Below are 14,756 nucleotides of genomic sequence, written 5' to 3'. Positions count from 1 at the left end.
TATATGGTGCTTGAAAGCACAGGATGGAGCAGCAGCACCTGCAGGAGTCCGCAGCCACCCGCCCTTCTGCCTGCTGCACTCACGGTCAGTCAGTTTTATCGCAGCAGCACCCAGAAGCACAAAGGCAGGGCTGCAGACCTGTGACCAGGTACCGCTGCAAACACTCGGTGTGTCATGAAGCTTTTCCTCTCTGCTATATCTCTGTGTCACAAGTCTTGCCTGAAAAGCCCGTACAACAACCTCCAGAACTGTGGGAGGAAAATTGGGTAAATGCTGAAAGAAGGAAACTGCTTGCAAATGTGCTAGCACAGAAGCAGCAGAAGGGCCAAGCTGAGTTCAGATTTGTAAGTGCTTGAGATTGGGATACTGAATACAAGAGGAAATTTAACCCTTTTTATATGTTGACTTCCCCCCAGTTCAAAGTGCTGCCTTTGAGCTTACATGTATTTCTAAGCAGGTTCACTTCACTTCTCATGGATCACAGCTCTACTGGAGTTCGTGTCTGCTCACATTCTTGTATGAGGCTTCAAACCTACCCCTTGAGGAAACTGAAGCTCAAAAATCGTCCTAGGAGAAAGGAGACATGGTACTGACAGGGCCTTGCTGATAACTGGGAAACCCAGCTGTGCTTGCAGCAGCCAGCATGCCCTTGCCATGTGCCAATTTGGTGTACTGCAGAAGCCTGTGACCATCACATTTAATGGGAACATCTCAAGGGCTCTCCAGAGCCAGCTGCTGTTAACACAGAGCAGTGTTCAGAGCATAATTATGGTTATTTTTTTAAATGCCTACAAAACAAACACAGTTTTTATGTCAGGGGAAATAAAGCTTCTTGGTTATTGGAGCTGCCAGAATTGCTAGAAAGGATGTCAAAATGCCCTCCCCAGAGGCTTGCTAAAGGACAACATAGTCAGAGTCTCTTTCTGGAAGTTTACAAAGAGAAATGACTGCATTGGAGAACTTATTTCTTGAGCTTCCTTTAAGTTCTTACTGAATGCATATCTTGAAATCATAAGCACAAGTTAACAGCTGGGAAATTCAATTTTTTAAATTTTTTTTAATCAGCATTTTTTCTCAGCTGTAATCATGCTGTGTTTCAATATGAACTGAACTGAAAAGTGCCTTTTCATTGTGTGTCCTAGTCTGGTCCTTACCAGAATCATAATTGGTTAAACGCAGTTTTCTTGCAGGAAAGAAATGTGTCCAATCGTGCTTTGTATTTCTTTGGTGATGCCAGCAATCTGTCTATACATGAACAGAGCAGCTGAACATATTATTGAACTGTTTAGAAACTGCCATGTTTCAAGTAAAGAAAAAGGCACTTGCTACCTTCTCCTGACATTCAGATGCTCTTTATCCATGATACTGTGTAGTTATTGGGATTAATGGGATGAAGGGAGAACCGTGCGTGGATCTTCTTCCCTCCAGCAACTTTCATTACAATGAAAAAACAGAAAAAAGAAATCAACCCCTGTTGGAGGGGGCTGGGGGCTGTTATATTTTTCTTGTAAAATCTGGTAAAATATCACTCAGAATCAGTTCGGTTGGTCTTGTTTCCCAGATTAAAGAATTAAGGATTGACTAAACTCTTCTCAAGTAGTTAAGAAATGAACCATCTGTATAAGAATCTAGGACAGATTACACTTAACCTTATTCTGAAGCAAGAGATTAAGATGAGAACAGCTACTGTAATTAAGATGCTGCAGATGCTGTTCACTAAATATGCAGCGCAGGAGATCCTAGACTCCTGTGCTGCAAGAAAGTGAAAAATAACACAGGATCTTTTCTAAAAGAGCCTCAATATTTTGTCTGTGAAATCCACCTCACTCCAATAACTTTTAACCGAACCTGTTACATTTGTCAGGCAGTGCTGTGCTAGTGATGCACTGCTGGGTTCGCTTTCCATGGGCTGTGGTGATGTTCACCACTAAAGCCTAAATCAAGTTCAGGTGCCTGTCAGAAGGTTGCTCTCTTGATCAACCACTGCAAAAGCTCCTGGGGAGGACTTCAGTCCTTTTGTGAGACGTCAAAGGAAATGGGCAAGCTGTGCCAGCCCAGCCTGGCAGCTTCTTCTGGGATTCCCAGCTACAACAGATCATTCTCTCATCATAATTTTAAGCAACATTTGTAATTAATAATAAGAGCTATGATTTAGGAGTAAGAAGCCCTCAATATTAAAATGGAAAGAAACTTCTGCTTCTTTTTTATTTTTTCTAGTTGTTTTTATTTATTTATTTATTTATTTTTAGTTTTCAGTTTTTAAAGGTTACTGCAGTAAAAGGATTGTCCTGAAACCTTTCTTGAAGGTAAAGTAACTAATCAAGTGACAGTATGAAATATTGAATTTTGTGTGTAGAATCTGTCTTATATCTTGCTGGCCAAAAGGGCTCCTTGCTGATGCCTGCAGAAGTCCAGGCTCCTCCTAACTCCAGAGAGCTGAAGTGCCTCAGACTGGGAGTATGTGAATATTGCTGACTTGGGGATTTTTCACGGATGCACATGAAAGTCATTTTCTATGTGACCTTTCTACCTGGCAGCTCAGGAAAGATTTTTGGCTACTATGACTCTTGGGTATAAGGTAAAATACCAGAGCATCAATCTAACTGGCCTTGAGAAAACTGCAAATAGTAATCTGGCTCCCATTGGGAAGCCCGGACCTGGAAGTGAGTGGAGTATTTCCAAGCACTCATCTGTAAATCTTGTCACGATGCATCAGTCTCATACTTAATGACATGTTTTTCATACAGCAAATTTCCAAATTGTACTAGTAAGCTAGAACTAAATCCCTAGCAGCAGCTTGGGATCCCAAATGAGGTAGGAATTAGACATAAAACAAAGCCAAGAATTTTTTAAACTTGTTTCGCCAGCACTGGTATAAAGATCTTTAGTGATGACATTTTTCTTTCACTTCCCATGCGGGAGGTTTTCTGAAAACAGAGAAAAGACACTGAGGTGTTCCCTGAAGGAACTGAAGTTATTTATCATCGTGTGAGTGAAATTCAAAGACATCCACTGCACACTTGTGAAATCAGCCTGGGGGAATGACCACGGGCTCACGTTCAGGTGAAGTAGTCTCGGATGCTCACATTTATCAAGTGAAGTTACCTGGTTAAGCATCACGTCTGCTAACAGGAGAGCCTGTCCTCATTAAAAGATATGGCCGTCTTGAATATTGTCGGGGAGAGAATATTTTCCTAATCCTTTCCTTGTTTGACACCAATCATGCTCTTTAGGCTAAACTAGCATCCTGCAAGAGAGACGGTCCGGCACCGCATCTGCTTTAAGAAAATCCTGCTGTGACGTGTCTGTGTCTGTGCAGTGCTTTTCGTGCATTGCCACCGGTTCTAGAAAAGCTCATTGCTGGTGGGTGTTTCCTGGGTGGGGTGGAGCAGCCGCTGTGCCCCCACGCAGCACCAGGGGGTGATTCTCCCTTAGGTCACCTTTATGCCAGACACAGAGCGTGGCAGTCCTGCGTGTCCTTCGTGGGTGTTTGCCCAGCCAGGCTTTGGCCTGTGCTGTAGCAGGCAGAGCCGTGTTCTTCTGCTTTGTTATTCCGAAAGCCTCACCTGAAACGGGGGGGAACATCTTCAGAATATTATCCGTGCTTAATAGAAAGCAACACATTTGAAGCTGCTCCAGAAATGAGTTGTGCATTATTTAAAAAGGGAAGAGTATTACTACCTTCCTTGAATCTCTCTCTTCTCGCCTATCAGATTTTTTTTTTCCCTGGGATGGCAGGGAGTTGCTTAAAATGAAAAATTGATCATAGTGAACAGCTGAAAACTGGTTTGCATAAGTCACAGTTATTATTCAGATATTACAATGCAAGGCAGTGAGACCCATGAATACTCGCACAGAAGCATTTAAATATAAAAGCTTAGTACTTCCAACCCCAAACAATCCCTGCAGCCTGCCAACAAACGAGAATCTTACTGGAATACACATAAATCATCTTGTTTCTGACAAATCCTGAAGAAGCAGGGGGAGGGGGGAACAGAATCCCTTGCTAATTCTCCCAAGCTGCTGTTTATTGAAATTAGGCAGCAAGGATAAACTATAGCTGGATCAATAATTATCTGTCTAATATAATCAAGTGCCTCCTATGAGAGCCTGCCGTTAAGCACAAGTTCCTGCCAAAGCCTTGGCCGATGTTTCATGCAGCGAACTATCTGGCGACTCAAATGACGGGAATGCAAACCGAGATGTGGCCCGCTGGGCGGCTGCACTTCTGGAGGGGGCAGCTCCCTCCAGCCACGGACAGCTCGCTTCGTGCCGCTGTTCCTGCAGCTGTTTGTCATTGTTTGCACGATGACAGCACGGTGCTGGGTGCAGGACAAACAGAGGAGGAAGCAGGCAGAGCCTGGTGAACCCAAAGGCTCCGGATCACCTTGATTCTGCAACAGGCCTGCAGCTGGATCAGGCATGAGTGGGATTCCTTCGCATAACACAACAGGCTGGTCTTTAGGTTTGTTTGTTTTTGTGCTGTAACCCTTCTGTTCTGTCCATTCCTGCTCAAAGTCCGTGATTCTCCTGCCACCAATTTGGATGCTTGCTCAGAAGTGTAGATTTGGGGGCCTCCATTTGTGCCTGAGAGTGGCTGAGCTCTTTGACAGAGCACCATTATCTGTAGAGGTAAGGATAGAAACAGTGAGTGCAGCTGCAAATCAAGAAGCACAGCAAAATTAACCAGCGCTTCCATCAAAACAAGTGAACTGTGAAATAGAAATATGCAAGAAATGTTTCCAGAAGTGAGGAAATGAAGGGCAGAATCCATTTTACCATATTCTGCCCACCAGGCCCCATCACTTAAATCTATATTTACCGTGCAGGTAACAGAGTTGCTAGGACTCCAGGAAGCCTGCAATTAGACAGCTGTACAGACACAGCTAATTGAAACTCTCAGTGATGAGGATGAATGCAGAAAAGTATTCTGATAGTTTTCACCTTCTCCAAAATGCTTTTAACATTCATCAAGAAGTTCCTCGCATCCTTCTGATTTTCAGGCTTCCTACCTGAAGCTCCACATCTGAAAGTTATTTTGATGGACAACCCAGTTAAACCGCGAATTAGTCATTTACAGGCAACTTTCTTCTGTTTCCACAGTTCAGCTGCAGAATATTAAAGGCTCGTAGGTGTTACTGGTAGTCATATATTGCAGCAATAATGTGTCCTACTGCTATGAACATCGTTGCAGAATTCATCAATTCCATGAAAAATAGTTCCACGTGCACGAGTGTGTAAGTTCACTGCAGTGCTCGTGCCTGGACTGTGCCAATGCTGCCGGCAGCAAGAGACATAGATCACCTCGTGATGCTGCCGAATGCCTCCCTACATACATATGAAAATGCTTCTTTGAAATGAAATTCACAATTTTGGGCCCAACACCCCATAGGTACATCTGTTTTTGGAGCCACTTAATGTATATTCTGATAGGCACAGCTTTATATTTAACATCTTCATTTCAAGATAAAATCCTTCCTTCTTGCCTGTTCTCAGATTGAGCGAGTGTGGTGCAGGGACAGCTGAGAAAAGACTGGAAGTTTGGGGGTAGCGTAAGGATTCTTATTTTGGTTGGAAAGTGATGCTTCTCGCAAACGAAAAATAAGTAAGCAATGAACACAAAACCAAAACAAGCACAAGCAACTATATACTCATTCACTGCTCTGGTTGGTGTCCTCTGCAGGTGTAGCCACTCGTGAGATCCAGTCAGACGGAGGACCACGTCATTAACAGCTTTTCTGACCCTCTAATCTCACAGCCTAGGAACGACCTCCCCTGCTGAAGGCGGCTTCTAACACAGAAGTCCCTTCTCTAAAGAGCCTGCAATCGCCATGTAGGCTTTACTAAATGCAATAAGCTAACGTGTCTCTATAAAACACCCCGCTTAGTATTTGTGCTTGAGGTAGCAACACAAATTAGAGCAGGCACGACAACATTCAGATGCAGAGCCATTTCCTCACTAGCTAGCAAAATTCTAATAAATTCGGTACAAAGTAGGTTATTAGAGCTGCTTACTGAACTGCTCTGCAGAGGAAGGTCTGGGCAGGGACCTGCAGCTCTCATTGCAGTTTACACCTGTGTGGATGCCTCCAGGTGAGCCCTGCTCACTGCTTCCACCAGCCTTCGAGACCGGCAGGCGATGGTGCTTCTGCTGCCAGCAGGTAGTGGGGGCTTGTGTGGCTTTTTCTCTCCTTTCTGAGTGGATACTGAATAAGTTATAAGTTACTGAATATTATTCTCCATACTGGTGAGGCTGGTTCTGCTGGAAGGTACGATCTTAGGAGGATTTCAGGAATTATCTTTGTTTTAAAGGAGTGTGAATAAGTACACTAGGTATTGCTGGTAACCATAAGTTGTGTTAGTTTAAAGGAATATCCTACAGAAACTCTGAGCTATAAGGATCTGAGTAAATTAAACTTCCTTTTGCTCTAAAGGAAGAATTGCTGCTAAATAAAACCTTGTATCCGGAAAAAAAAAGCTCCTTAAAGTCTGTCAAGAAAAGGAGTTTTTAATACCTGAGCAAATAAAATCAGCTACCGGTGTGTGAAATCTGGCTCCTCTGAAATTGCCTACCAAACGAGTGTGGGAAACATTTAAAATTCTAATGTTTTGGAGCTACTTTCTGATCTAATTCTCATTTAGGTGAAGAAGTTGAGCTGCTCTGAGTTTAGCCAAGCGTAATTTAGATGGTCGTTTGTTGCCCCCTCTCCTGTGAGGGTGTCAGGTGAAATGTGACGGGCTGCCACCGCGACGCCGGGCTGCGAGGGGCAGGCCAGCGGCGGTGGCCTGAAGGAATTCATCTGGGGGGCGTGGGTGTCACGGGCACTTCTGCAAGCTTTTCTTTATCACTTAGCTTTAGCCAACCAGCATCGTATTGCTAGAGCTTCTGTTAATTCTAGGTAGGTATCTGCTGATTAAAAAAGAAATGACAGTGATATTTATTCTAGAGGGAGAGAAGTAATCTGGATGTCTCCAGTGAAGCAGTTTGGCTGTATAGATACCAGGGAAGTAGCTTCAAAACTGTTTGCAATACTTTGATCTGGTGATTTGCAGTCGTGCTGTTCTGAGGACTCGCGCTCAAGGTGCTTTATGCAGCCAGAGGTCAGTTCTGGCTGGCTTCTAAGAACATAAGGCAGCAGCAGTAATGTGTAAGCTGGGAAGGATTTGACCTCTGGACCGTTTATCGATAGGCAGAGGGCACCTTGGCTGCACCTCAAAGGAGGAATATGCAAATAAGATGAGTTAAATTTAAGCCTGACGGTCTCACAGTGCTGGACCTCTGAAAAACCTCTGCAAACAGGAGACCGTTAGCAATAAAATAAGTGAGCTCAGTAGGAATATGTGTAAAGTCAGACATGCACGCGGGCGTTTGCAGGGTTGGAGCCCTGCCCAAACGTTCTGCTCGGTGAGTGCAGTGGCTGAAGGCATGAATAAAAGATCTCCATTTGGCTCAGTGGTCTCTCCAGGCTAGGTTCATTTCTACTTACTGATTATTACTCACCAAATGTAAAGTCTATGGAAATCTAACTAATTTGTTGTTGTGTTTGGGTAGCTGCACCCTGCTGAGCTATCGATTGTCTGCACTCGAGGCATGCATGTTATTGTAGGAGGCTCCTGAGCTCTTAGCCTGCCATTGACTCAATATTTCTCCGGAGCAAAGGAATTTCCAGGCAGGGGGAGGCTGTAGCTAATTCTCCATAAATTTTCATCTTTGCATTTTGAACCCGGAGGAAACTCTTCTAATTGTTGACAAAATAACATTCTCATTCTTAGCAGTAAAAGCGGGAGGCTGACTAAAAAGCAAGAGCAGGAGAAATTCCCACTTGAAAGGAAGCTGCTAAACGTGCTTCGACAACTGATCTGTCGCCCCCTTCCCAGCCCCAAAGCCGGGGGCAGGACACGGTCCCTTCCAATCCCTGGCGGTCTGTGGTTCTGGGACACCCTTCGGACCGGAGCACAGAAATAAAGAACTAAACGAAGCGGCTGCTGGGAGCCGCCCTCCCTGCGCTGCTCGGAGGAGCGGTGCTCAGCCAAAGCCTTCCTCCAGTTCACAGGGTGCTCTGACCGAGCAGCCCCCGGGCGCCGTCCTCTTCCTCGGGAGCCAGGTACGTAGAAACGTTCAGAAAATGAGCGTGAGTGTGTAACGCCTACGTGCAGCAGGTGATTGCAGGGCTCTGCAGGATCCTGTCTGGAGATCCCCTTACTCCGCACATACACTCGTATGCAATTATGTGCTTGGCTTTTCTATTTTTGCTCGGCGGAGCGCTTCCTCTTGCAAGGGATGTAACATCTCCACCAGAATAAGTGACAAAGGGTGGGGTGAGGGCTTTATAACCATAAAGTAGGGATCAGCTCATGGCTAATCCCTCGCCTGTTTCATCACTGATTCTCCCAGCTGAGCAACAAAGCCTGCAAGGAACCAACTTTAAAAAAAAAAAAAAAAGAAAAAAGAAAAAAGAAAAAAAAAAGCCTGAAACTAAAGGAAATCAAAAGCAAATTATTTTCCAGATTATAGCCCTCCAGAGCTGCTGAGATATTGCCCATTTTTCACAGCAGACAAAAACATTTTCCTGGGGATCAATTTAGCTTCCAGAAGTCGGCTCCTTTCAACCCATAATCCATCATATTTCCCCATTTGCAATCTCTCCGTGTCTGAGTGTTTTAAGTTTCCTATGAATTATTTTATAAAGAGTATAAAGAGGCCTTTCTTCCTGCTGAAATGAGGGAGTTGCCTTTCTGCCCTATCAGGTCAGATACCATTAGACTGTTGTACAAGGGGGCCCTGCCATCCATACCTCCATATTGGCAACCACCGTAGTAGGCTCATCTGTCAAAGAGATCTAGTAATCAATCACTGCAGTGATCAATATGCAGCTTATGCATTCATCATTCCTTTGAGGAGACTATTAGGATGAAGTTGTCAGTGAAACAGGAACAAAGGGAGAAATATACTGAGATGGCTGAGGGGTGTGAATGTGTGCCGGGGCAGGAAGAGGAGCTTAAAGAGAAGAAATACAGCCCCAGAGAAAAAGGGAAGGAATTTTGCACCCTGGAGGAAGGAGAAGTTTGTGACAGATTTATCTGGGTGCCCAGGAACGTAGTGCAGAAGGTGACTTATCTTTCAAGAGGCAGAGCAGTGTAAAAGAAAATCCAGATCTCTTGATTGGTGTGTCAGCATGATTTGTGGGCTGCTCTGCCAAGGTAAAACGGGTACCGCTAGCAGCTGGGCACGAGCGAGCCAGGGAGGAACACAGTGCAGGAAAGCCTACGAATGAATCCAGGAGAAGCACGCCGAGGCAGGGAGAGGACTATTTATTTATTGCCCTGAACTCGTTCCTTCATTCCGTTTAATCTGAGCCCGGGAATTATTGCAAACATTGATGATCAATTCTGCCTTGACAAACACGCCGGGGGTCCCTCCAGGTCTCGGCAGCACAGGCACCCGGAGGCATTTCTGATGAGCCTGGGGCAGCTGGCTGCCAGCACGCAGCCACGTTTCCCTTTTGCCCCGCTGGGTGATGCTCTGTACCCCCCGAGCAGCGTTCCCCCGGGGGCACGGGGTGTCCTGCACCCTGGAGGGGGAGAGCCCCGTGGGCTGGGGGTGTTGGGTCGATGCCTACTGGCTGTGCTCCCCGGGGAATGGAGCCCAGCAAGGGGTGCAGGAGAAGGGTGTCCTTCGCTCGGTGGTGGAAAGGAGGGATGCTGGGGTTGTTGGCAGGCAGCTGCAGCTACTGCGATGGCTCTGGTGTTGCCAGGCCCTCGTGGATGGAGGTTGGGGCAATGGGACGGATGGGCTCGGCTCCCACAGTGAAAGGAGCAGGGCTGGCACCCAGCTCTGATCCCAGGTCTGGTGGAGTCAGGGGAAGGGGTTAATTCAGCCGGGACCTGGGGAAGTTGCAGGCTCGCTTATGATTATTCCCTTATCCCGATGGCAGAGCCGTTATTTAGTCACTGTAATAATTTACATTAATTGGATGTAATGCACAACAAATTTATGAGACGGGGAGCTGGGCTCAGCTTTTGCATGAAACTCATCATCGTGACGTGCCGACCGAAGGCGGTGGGCTCAGATCTGCCCGTCAGAGAGACGTGGTGCCAGCCTGCGGTGCCGGCATGCAGGCAACGGCCTGGTCACTGCGGAGAGATCCCGGGGGAAATGTGGGCAGGGACCCAGCCCTGACATGCGCTTGGATGTGGCTGAAAGCCCTTGGGCTGTGGTGGTCTTACCACTGTTAGCTGGTACGGGTATGTCTCTCCAGCAGCAGCTCATGAGTGCCCATGATAAGAAAAATAACAAAACAGGAAAGTGAGAGCACGTTCCCTTTGTCTTCCAGCCACCTCCCCAATGCCTCGGGCTAACGCAGGGGTCTGCGAAGCCCAGCACAGCCAGGTCCCTGCAAACCGGTGGGACTGGGAGGCTCTGACCCCAGGACTTGGAAACAAAGAGAAAAGGGAAAAGCCGGCAGTGTGATCTGCGGTGCTAATTAGTCTGACCCCGGTGACTGTGTCTTAAAGCACCACCGATGACCTCTGACCGCCAGGTTCCTCCGCTGTGATCCAATAAAAGCTGTAGGAATGAAGTTTGCTTTGCATGTGGCCCCAGGGTATTTGTCTCTTAACTAATTTGTAAGAAACCTGGGAAAACATAGAATCCTTCCATTAACCTTCATATCCTGACTTTACAAGACCCACTTTCCTCCTCGGATGTAATGACCATTCATAAAAGCATCGCTCACCTCTAACCTCGTGGCTCGGCAGCAGGACACGGGCTGCTCTGCCGTGGGCGGGCGCAGGACTTGACAGATGCTCCAGCATGCCCACCCAGGAAAGCTCATCCCGTGGCCATAAAGCAGATTTTTAGGGGCACAGCTGCTGGCAGAGATGTATCCCCCTGCCCTGAAGCCCAACAAGCCCTGAGGGCCCAGTGTGGCTTTGCTGGGGGCTGGTTCCATTCGGGGTGCTTGCTTCTCCTTGTAAGCCCGCCCTTTCCTTGCTGTTTTCTCTCGCCCTGTGTTGGCTGCTGACCCAAGCTCGTGTTGTGTGCTCTGGGACTCGCAGGAGCAGAATTGGCTCTGCAGCCGGCTCTTTCTGGAGGTGCTGCAGCCGTCAGCATTGCTGTAGTTGTGCGCAGAGCTGCCTTCTCCGGGTGCCTTCCTGAGCTGACTGATTATTCCACTTTAAACTTATGCTAACTGCAAAACTGACTTTCATCCGTCCCTGACCCTGGTGCACTGATTTCACCCGCTCAATTTTGTACCTTGCAATGTTCCTCTCTCTGAAGCGGATCCTGAATGAGAAACGGTTTAGCAGCAAAAATCCAGATCTTAAAAGCTGCTGCAGGCAAAATCCCTGTGCGTGTCGCAGCCTGAGTGCGTGACTCAGATTCAGATGTCAGCACAAAAACCACAAGCAAAGCCTCTGCGTGAAGTGGCACAAAGCACCCACCCTTCAGGGACCCTTCTCTTATGCTAAGTGTTGTCCTGGCACTTCTGTGGGCAGGACCACGGGAAGGCCGTGAAGCAGCTGTCTTGGCTTTCTCTAAGGTCTAGAGCAGAACTGTGCAAAGGCACTGAGGTCCCCAGCAGGGACAGGCACTGTCCTGACTGCGGGACACCAGAGGAAACGAGGACAGGATCTGCCATCTCCTCTGCTCCAGGCTGGTCCAACCCGCGACCACGAGCCTGGAGTCCTCCTCTCTTGACAGCCTCTTCCAGGGCGCAATGTATCTTAGTCTTTGGTACTAATAATTTATTATGGAATTAAGTGTATTGCATAGGAAGCGTGCCAGTAATGCTTTGCCAGTATATGTACGACACTTTGTTAATTAAAAGTATTAGGCAATATAGACTCCATTGTTGGGAATTAATCAGTTTAATTATGAAGAGTATTGAGTATCACAGTTAAAATATTAGCTTTTGCCATACACCAAGGTGAGAGCCTGGCACGGAATATGTTTTTTTTTTCCCCCTAAATAGTAAATCATTGCTCACGTCCTTCCCTAGAGCACCGTGTGGGCACCAAGCTGCTGAGAAGGTGGAGCCCAGGGGTGACGAAAGGGAAAAGGGACCGTGCCCCAGATTTCCCATCTCCAGTCCACTCAAACCCTCTTTGCCGTGGCTTTTCAAAGGATGAACCCCATGCTGCCTCTTTTCTGAGCACAAGATGGAGCCTCCCAGGTTTCTGAGTGCTGCCTACTCCAATAAGGCCAGTCCTGGAGGGAGCAGGCTCACAAACAAAACCCTCACCTGCGCTGGGACGTGGAGGGCTGCTATCCCCCGGCACCCTTCTCCCTCTTTTGTCCATCCTTCTCCTAGCCCAGTAATCACAGCCGTATACCTTTGTATTGGGAATAGTGGGATCTCTTTCACTCCGAGACGAAAAGATCAATTTGCTCTCTTCATTTAAAAAATGATTTATTCTCCTTTTATTTCCCTCTCATAAATCAACCCTGGCCAAGGCTCCAGGAGGGCAGGCTCTGAAAAGAATAAAATGCTGAAGCTTGGGGATGTAAATAAAAACTGCATCCCAAACAGTTTCCAGGCAGCCTCTGGAGCCGCAGATTCATCTCAAAGAAAAATAACAGGATATATGGCATGGGCTCCGGGCAGCAACGAGCTCCCGAGCCGCGATGTCGCATTGCTTGCGTGCGCAGGCTGCTTCAGAGCTGCTGGTATTAGGGTGGAGGCCTGGAAGCCCGGCTCGGGGCTGCCGGGGCTATGGAAGTCCATTTCCCTTGTTTGTTTGGGGGATTACTCTTCTCTCTTGGGTAGGAGTGGAGCGCAGGGGGGCTGGAGGAGGTTTAATCCCCGAGACAAGAGGAAACCTTCAAAAAGGTTAATTGCTGGGCTTTGCGTTTTGTCTGGTGCGGCTGCTCACGTTACAGCAGCGATGCCATCTGCTCGCACAGCCCGGTGCCCTGCATAATTCACCAGCTTGGCGCGTTGGTGTTCGCGGCAGCGCTGCTGGGCTATTCACGAGGAAGTCACCTTTAGGCAGGGCTCAGGTAACCGGTCACCCGACACCCCCAGCCTGACTTCTGCCCTCTTGTCCTTTTGCCCTGCCTGTTCCTGCCCCTGGGTTGCAGGAGTCCATGGCCGGTGTCGTGCTGGGTGGTCCGTCCCCAGCGTCCCCCTGCAGTGGCTCAGGCACCGTCCCCTGCCCTGCTCGAGCATCGCCTCCTCGCTGCAGCACCGCTCCGAGTCGCTCGCCTGCAGCCCGAGGGCAGGGCGGACGCAGTTCCCTGCCCAGCTCCTCTCCTTGCCCCACGCACGTGCGAAGCCGCAGGCCCCGATCCCATCCAAACACACTGCCTTTTTCTTCCCGTCTCAAAAACTCAACCCATTTGGAAATTCTCTCTTGCTTCTTCAGTGCCCACAGACTCGTGCAGGACTTCAGGTCCTACCGGAGAAGCGTTTCGGGGCTCCGGTAGGCCCAACACACCGCTGTGCCCATCTCACCGAGGTAACCAACGCGTCTCAGCAGCACAACAAGAATGGGATTTGTTCCTACCACTCCATGCCCAGACCTTATGTGGGGTGAGTCATTTCCACGTGGGTTCTTAACTTGATATTGAGTCCGTCTCCTCTGCCAGCGCAGCCTTCTCCTCATCTCCTCCGTGTAACCTGAGTTCTCGCCCCCAGTTTAATGGCTACCTCGCCATAAATATTTAACCGAGGATCCTAGCAGATGAGCTCCAGCTAACATGTGGCAAACAGATTTCCAGTACAATAGCCCTGCTAAAGCGATGATGCATAAAAAAAACGCTGGGAGGAAAGGAAGGGGTCACGGCTGGGGAGGGACGGGCACTTGGCACACCGCAGCTCCAGCCGCCTGCCCCGCTCAGCCCCCAGAGGAGAGAGGGGGCACGGGGCCCTGGTGGAGCACACGAGGAGGCCTCGGTGAGAGGCAGGCAGAAGACAGCTCAGGCAGATAAACCCGGGCCCCGCTGGTTGGCCTGCAGCTTTACCCAGATGAGTTTGTAGTGCTTTAATTGATATCCCTGCAAGCCGATGCAGCCCGTCCTGCTCGCCAGCCCCACGCCAGCAGGTGCTGGGCGAGGAGCTGGCCAGAAGGGCAACCCCGCTGCTGCTCTCAGCAGCCCGTCGGCTAGAGACCTCCTGGCCTGAAAGCCGCAGCTGGGCACGTAATGCACAAATTTGCACGGTCTTTTGTTTAGCTCCCTCTTAGCAATGACTTACACGACATCCTCCAGCAGTGAGCGCCACAGCCCGTCAATGATCTGGGGGGAAAAAATTACAGCCTACGGCCTGATAGTTTTACTGCTTACCAGTTAATTCTTGTACAGAGGGGAACAGAAAATAATTATTTTTACTCCTTTTCTTGGATACAGTCTTGATTATTTGCGGACATTTACTGCATGCACGTTCTCAATACACTTTGCCCAGGTAAATCTGTGGTTCGGGGGGTTCATTAATCATGAAATTGAGGATTAACTTCAGATCTAATGAGAGATTAATTTGGCAATTTCCATTCACCAATGAGGTGAAAACCAACAGTGCTGTCAATAGCAAAAGGTCTTTGTGCTTTATTGAGCAGCCTGAATATTAACAATAATCTCTGCTGCTCTCTTCAGCCAAAAAAGAGATGCTCTGACCCCCACCCCCCAAGGACTCATTAATGATAAAGGGCCCAGATTACCAAATTAAATGGAATTACTTTGACCCAAGCAAGGGCAACAGGTTAATTTTTGCATAAACCATGGCCGTGTTCAGGCCTGAATTGCTCTCCAGGCCTGG

The 14,756-nt window shown here is 48.1% G+C and overlaps 1 long non-coding RNA gene across 2 annotated transcripts in view; it reads left to right on the top strand.

The window, feature by feature from the left end:
- The window catches only part of LOC106040641 (uncharacterized), a 28,060-nt gene that overhangs the window by 2,483 nt on the left and 10,821 nt on the right, over positions 1–14,756 (top strand). For both annotated transcript variants that reach the window (XR_010826066.1, XR_010826065.1), the window contains exon 2: positions 13,369–13,535. This is a non-coding gene — a long non-coding RNA (uncharacterized lncRNA). The remainder of the gene's footprint in view (positions 1–13,368; positions 13,536–14,756) is intronic.

The sequence above is a fragment of the Anser cygnoides genome, chromosome 20 (genome assembly GCF_040182565.1).
Source record: "Anser cygnoides isolate HZ-2024a breed goose chromosome 20, Taihu_goose_T2T_genome, whole genome shotgun sequence".
Taxonomy (NCBI): domain Eukaryota; kingdom Metazoa; phylum Chordata; class Aves; order Anseriformes; family Anatidae; genus Anser; species Anser cygnoides.
This window is presented reverse-complemented; position numbering and strand designations above follow the sequence as displayed.